Genomic DNA, 6,811 nt, shown 5'->3' with positions numbered 1-6,811 from the left:
TGGGAAAACATCGCCGCACCCTCATCATAAGTCACAGGGGGAGACCCGAACTGGCCAAGCTATGACAGGAGCTGTGAGGGCGACAAAAGAGCACGGCAGGGATCGGACATCGGATCGCCAGAAGCCCTCCGCCCTCCTGGTTCGTAATGCCAGGGCCCCATCGCCGCGCATCGCCGGACCCCGGTCCTGCCTCCATCGCGCACCCTTCCCCAAGGTTGGCCGGGGTCTGGAGTCACCATCCCCGGTTCGGACCTACCGACCTCGCCGCTGCTGAGCTCTACAGATCCCGCTCCTTCCACACAGTTCGCCAATTCCGCGGGCCTTACTGAGCCGTGCCGGCCACCGTCCGCGAGGCCTTGGCGCGCCCGTGACGTCACTGTCGTGTGCCTCTTCCGCAGCAAGCGAAGTATGGCTCTGGCACGCCGGCTGCGGCTGTGGTCGCTCGCGGCTCGGTTGCTTCTGGCGCCTCCCGGGGACCTGACGGTCTGCGGTCCCAACGAGCCCCTGCCCATGGTGCGCATCCCGCGGGCTCTACAGCGGCGGCAGGAAGAGCGGCAGAGCGGGCAGCGGGGCCCCCGCGGCCGGTGCTGGCGCGACCTGGGCCTTTGCTGTTGTCAGCGCGGCGACTGGAGTTGAACCAGCCGGCACACCTCACGCTGGGCCCTTGGAACCCGCACCACTCGCTTCGCACGGCTGGAGGAATCGGCGCGCCCACGCGGACCATTTCTCCACCGAGCGCGCGCAACATGAGGCTCCAGTGCTGCGGAACCTCTCGCCCAAGGGCAGCTGCACCTAACTGGGTCTGGAGCTCCGCGTTCTGAGCGCACTACAAGAGGCTGCTCCCGAAGTTGTTCGGCCCACAACCGTGCAGTGAAGTACCATTCCCCAACTCCTTCGCGGCCGCCACATCCTCTGCGCCGCAGAAACCGGCAGTGGCAAATCTCACAGCTACATGCTACCTCTCTTTCAACGGCTCTTGGGCCAGCCAAGCCTGGACCCCTGTCATATCCCTGCTCCTCGAGGCCTGGTTCTTGTGCCTTCTCGAGAATTAGCCGAACTGGTGCGGGCCGTGGCCCAGCCCTTGGGCAGCTCCTTGGACCTCCAGGTGCGGGGGTTAGGGGGAGGCCATGGCATGAGGAGGATCAGGCTGCAACTGTCCAAACAACCTCCAGCAGATATTCTGGTGGCCACTCCAGGGGCTCTGTGGAAGGCCCTGAAAACTCAACTGATCAGCCTGGAGCAGCTCTCCTTCTTGGTGTTGGATGATGCACACATGCTGTTGGATGAAAGCTTCCTAGAACTGGTGGATTACATCTTGGAGGGGAGCCATATAGCAGAAGGCCCAGCTGACTTACAAGACCGTTCAATCCGAAAGGTCACTTAGTGCTGGTGGGGCCCACATTTCCCGAAGCTGTAGGCCAGCTGCTGAGTAAAGTTGCCAGCTTAGACTCTCTAACCCCCGTTACCAGTGACAAGCTCCACTGCATCATGCCTCATGTCAGACAGATATTCATGAGGCCGAAGGGAACAGAGAAGGTGACTGGGTTGGTGCAGATCCTCAGGCAGCATGACAGAGCATATAGGACTGGCCCCGCAGGAACTGTTCTGGTGTTCTGTAATTGCTACAGCACAGTGAACTGGCTGGGGTATATATTCTGGATGACCACAAAATCCAACACTTAAGACTGCAGGGACAGATGCCTGCCTCAATGAAAGCAGGCATCTTCCAGTCCTTCCAGAAGGGCTCCCGAGGCATTCTTCTCTGCACAGACATCACCTCTCAGGGCCTGGACAGCACCCAGGTGGAGCTAGTCATCAATTATGATTTCCCTCCTACACAGCAAGACTACATCCACAGAGCAGGGAGGGTGGGCCGGGTGGGGAGCGAGGTGCCAGGCACCATCGTCAGCTTTGCGACCCATCCCAGGGACGTGAGCCTGGCTCAGAAGATTGAACTGGCAGCTTGCCAGAGGAGAAGCCTTCCAGGACTGGGGTCCTCAGTGAGAGAGCCTTTGCACCAGCAAACCTTATTGCAGCAGGCTTATATATGATGCCATAACAGGGACCTTTCCCTCTGTGCTGGACGGGTGAGCACACTTGTCAGTGGGGTGCTCTGGGCTGCCTAGTCACCTTCTGAAGACCCGGGCTGCTGTCTGGCTTCAAAAGGTAAGTTGCTGGCCAACACTGGAGGGTGAACTACTGAGCTCGGCTCTCTGTAGTCTTTCACGTGAAGAATAATGTCGATCTTGGCTCTGTATTATGTCACGGTTTCTAACAATAAGCTATGTTTCTATGGGTGCCCCTTAATAACAGTTTCCACTGCGGCATAATTCAGTAGACTCTGAGAAGATTCACACTCCAAACTACCACACTTAGGACGAAGGCTCTTTCAATTGATGTTTTAGTTTAGATTTTGTTTCCTGCCCCAAACATCCATTAAGCCCCCAGGAGAAGGAAAAGGGGATGTGACTAGCAATAGAGAGAAATCTTCTTCACAACAATGGCCATGGCAAGCTTAGGCACTTTTGGTGAAATCTCTCTGGGAAGTACTGGCAGAGAACTAAAAGGCAAACTGACACCGAAGTATTGCTTGGTGTGTATTTCCAGGCTCTGCCTTCTTTCTCATCTCTTGGTGGCAGGTGGAGGAAGAGGAGAAAAGGTCAATCTTTTTTACAAACCGGCAGAATAAGCTTATAACATCCTCTCACTATCTCTGCATAGGTTCTAGTCTCTGCAGCATTATATAAGCTTTGCCCAAAGTAATGAACTGTTGAAAGTCAAATGTAATACTTCACCAAACAACTTAAAAATGCTTGCACACTGGAAAGGGTTAAGTTGCAGAGAACACAAATGGACCCAGAGCAACCTTTGCCGAAAGAGAATATTGTGCTAAATGTACAGTCATAGCTCTTTTCCATATGAAGAAACAGTCAGAAGGATAAAAGAACTTGGTCAAAATCACACAAGTAAGTAGGAAACAATCTGGTCTGTCTGTCCTCAGGGTTGTGTTCTTTAACCACCAGGCTAGCTTTTCTCAAATCTGATTCATGCGTAGAATAACTATACACCTCTGCTTGCCTTGAATATTCCCTGTTTATACGTATGCCTGCTCCAGTTTTTAATATTGACCACTTTGACTCCCAAAAGCAACCGAGAATACACAATAATTTGGTCACTCTATCCATGGACCACTGTGGTGGGACTGCCCAGGAAGCTTATTAAAAGTGCAGCTTCCTGAGCCCTACTCCAGATCTAGATAAGTTTTCTGAGGGTTGGCTCAAGAATCCAGGTACAAGGCTTTTTAAGTGGTTTGGGGGAACCCCCCAGGTGATTCTCTCGCTCTCTTAAGTTAATAAACCGTTTATTCTGCCTCCCCCAGATGCCCAGCCAGGTCCTGTTAAGGTAGGAGTCCCCACACCACATCAGAGGGATGCTCCCAGCCAAGTAATCTCCGGAGGCTTGGAGATTCTGAATGGTCTCATGCTGGCCCACCTGCCGTGACAAACCTCCGCCAGAGCAAGCATTCCCCTTCACATTTACCTTCTACCACTCCCAAAGGCAGTCTGCTCCAATGAGGCCTGACTTCGTCTGTCCTAACGGGCACCCACTGATTCAAGCAGTTTAGGGATAGAAGGTGCTGTGGTTCTCAACCAGGGTGGCCCACCCTCTAAAAGGGTAGTCCAAGCAGTCTCTACCTCATGGGCACATCCCCTCTGCAACAGCCCCAGTAAACGAAGGTCCCATCTTTGCTTTTTCAAGGTTGGCAACAGGGAGTCCCCTCCTAAAGAAGGTTCTCTCTCATTGCCACACTATCAAAGGCTGCCCCAAGTGTGGTTCCTTCCTGTGGGCCTGATCAGGCTAAGGGCAGAGTTGTCTCTTTCCTTCTCTGAGTCGGACCAAGTCGTCTTACTAACACCTCTTCACAGTGTTGACCATGTTTTTCATGGGGGCCGCTACTGAGCCTTTCTCTCTTCCTTTCATGGTGGAGAGAGGATTATAATGATTTTTACTTCTAGGGGAGAGGGGAGTGTAATGATTATGTTGTCATTTTGTATTATGTCCTTTTGTCATGAATTTGTTTTGAATTTCATATTAAAATGGGCCCACCATTCCCACTTTGTGAGGTCATTCAGCACCCTCATTTTGCACCTTTAACATCTCTCTCAGTATCACTTGGAAATGTTTGAAATGGCATGAGCTTGTCCTCACATTCCTATCAGCTGTAAATCCGGAGCCCCGACATGAACGTAACCATTGAGCAGAACCCCTCTCCACTACCTGTGTAACACTGGGTAGGCCCCTTAACATCTTGGTTTTCTTAAGCCCTCAGGTGTAAAAATGTGAGGGTTCTATGAATTTATATTTGGGGCAGGACAAGGTCGAGAAGAGTGTGTCTTTGCTTTTATTCTTCCAAACTGGAATGTCTTCCCTCTCTTCCCCATAGGTCCAAATCTCACTTGCCCTTCAGGCCCACTGCCAAGGAGCCTTCCCTGATTCCCCAGTCCACACAATTCTCTGCTTCTTAGGGTCAGTGCCATACAACCTAGCTGTCTCTTATCATTAATCTTGCCTCTCAAGCCAATTTCAGAATGTGGGTCTCTCTTGCCCTCCTGTACCAGCCCACCTGCACGCCCCACATGGGATGTCTACTAGACTAGGGCATGGGTGAGGAAGCCCAGGTGTGAGGGACCAGGCAGAGTACCTCTGCCTCCACCCTGCTCTCCTCCACAAAACTGCCCCTCCTCCTGAAGCCTGACCGCAAGTCACAGGTTCCTTATTATGACCTCACTGGGTAGTGATGACCTCACAGGCCTTCTCACAATTTCCATGGCAGCGTAACTATGGAAACGTGCTGCCCTCAGAGAAACTTCCCTACCAGATCTCCACCAGATACCAATCTCTTTGGTTGTCTGAGAGAGAATGTCTGACCGGATCGTCTATATTTACTCAAACCTGTGCTCTGTTCCCTGGCTGGGCAGTGCAGCAGGTACACCGAGACCGGGCATCTGTAGAAGAGGCATGGTGTACACACAACCTCACCTGGCTGCCACATGTTCCTGTGGGGCTTGCCCACTACGTAAACCTCAGCACTTTCCCAGCTGTAAGTAATACCAGTGACCTGGGACACCTTCAGGGTCCCACAGTGCTCACTGCTGAGGACAAGTGAAATGTCATCCCTGAACTACTGTGCAGGAAGCTTCTTATCTTTATAAATGTAGCCTTCCACTTTGGGCTACAGGATGCTTCCATTCAGACCCTTTCCTGATTGGCCTCTTAGCAAAAGACAAGCGCATTTTTGTTGGCAGATGGTAAACGGAGCAGTTGGAAGAGGGCCACTCTTCAACCGCACCTTCAAACCCAGGCACCTCTGTGCTGTCATGTACACATCTATATCGGTCCCCTTAGACACATCTCATACTGAGCTGCTGAGTACTAGGGGAGAGGGTGGGGCCATATTCATGGGAAGACCGGAAGAACCAAGGGGGGTGATGAAGTGCTAGTGAGACTGGAGGGCTGAGCAGATGGGTCCCAGGAGGCTGGGTGGATGTGAGCCTACACTTGGTACCCAGAACCCGGTTCTGAGTCTCCTGATCACTGTGCCTCAGTATTTGGCCTTGATCTAATCTAGATAAAAGTATCAGAGGGCTAGAGTTCAGTGTGGTTGTAACAGGCAGTATAAGTGGGGCCCAAGAGGGGTTGCCAAGGTGGGAGGGGTCCTTAACCAATTTATATTAGGTTATCTTTTTCCAAAACTTGAAAGACGTTTCCATTAAAGCCTCAGAAGTGACACACTGCAAGAAATGTTTTCTCTGTTGTGGAAAGGAGAGATGGAGAGGATCATGATTGCAATTTCTTTCGGGTTCTACAGTTTTCCCTGGAAACGGTGAAGAGACTACCTCACCTGATGCAACCGTAGGCTCTAGGAATTGCTTTTGCAGCCAGTGTCCCTTCTCCAGGGACTCATAGAGGTGATGGGCCAAGGCTGTGTTTTGGATGTCAAGTAGATTAAAGGTCTTCAGCCAGAAACTGGGAGAGACATGAGAGAGGGAAATTCTGGCAGGAGACTGTACAGCAGAAGTGACGGATCAGCTCTGATTTTCTTTGCAGCAGCTATGACTCCCGTTTCTCCTCCTACACCTGGTCACTACCATGTCCTCAACCGAGGGTGTGGAGAAACGCAGGGGGTCTGGCATGGGGAGACATACTGCCTGGTTGGTGGCTACCGGGCCTTCGGGGATGCTCCTTTGGCCACGCCAGCCAAGGCGGAAGCCGAGAAGCCAGTTCCCAGACATGCTCCCGAGAGAAAGCCCGCTCCGGAAGAGTCAGACGAAGATCTCGGTTGCTCCAGACCCAAAATCCGGCGATTGTAGCATGGTGCCAGGAGGCGGACTCCACAGAATCTTGCTGGCTGAACCATTCTGAAGACAGGGCAATGGTTTAACTGCCTAAGACAGCGAATGCCTCTTCCTGCAGTGACCCCTCCCGCCCCCCCCCCCCCACTGCCCACTACCACAGATTAGAACCTGCGTCGTTCTGTCTGAGCCTTCCTCAGCCAGGAGCCTCCCTGCACACTAAATGGCCATAAGCCAGGAGCCTCAGAAAGTGAGGTTTGAAATGAGAGTCTGCCTTGAACATCCCAGGGCGGAAGCTGGCCTGGAAGAAAACCTGGCATTCCTCTGCTCAACCCTCAGGGGGCCCTTTGTGAGCTGGAGAAAGTGAAGTCTGCACTCTCCGAGCCGAAGAGGATGCAGGAGCAGAGACAGGATGCAGAGAAGCCTTAGCAGTCCACCACATGGGCTCCTGCCCTGAG

General features: G+C 52.6%; 1 pseudogene across 1 annotated transcript; it reads left to right on the top strand.

The window, feature by feature from the left end:
* Positions 1 to 408: 408 nt before the first annotated feature.
* On the top strand, positions 409 to 2,160 carry LOC309797406 (putative ATP-dependent RNA helicase DDX28; annotated as a pseudogene). The gene has a single exon. The product of its transcript is annotated as a putative ATP-dependent RNA helicase DDX28 (transcript).
* The last annotated feature ends 4,651 nt before the right edge of the window (positions 2,161 to 6,811 follow it).

The sequence above is a fragment of the Mesoplodon mirus genome (assembly GCF_964341445.2).
Source record: "Mesoplodon mirus genome assembly, contig: HAP1_SCAFFOLD_483, whole genome shotgun sequence".
Lineage (NCBI taxonomy): Eukaryota > Metazoa > Chordata > Mammalia > Artiodactyla > Ziphiidae > Mesoplodon > Mesoplodon mirus.
Note: the sequence above shows the minus strand (reverse complement) of the source record. Positions and strands in the feature narration are given on the sequence as shown.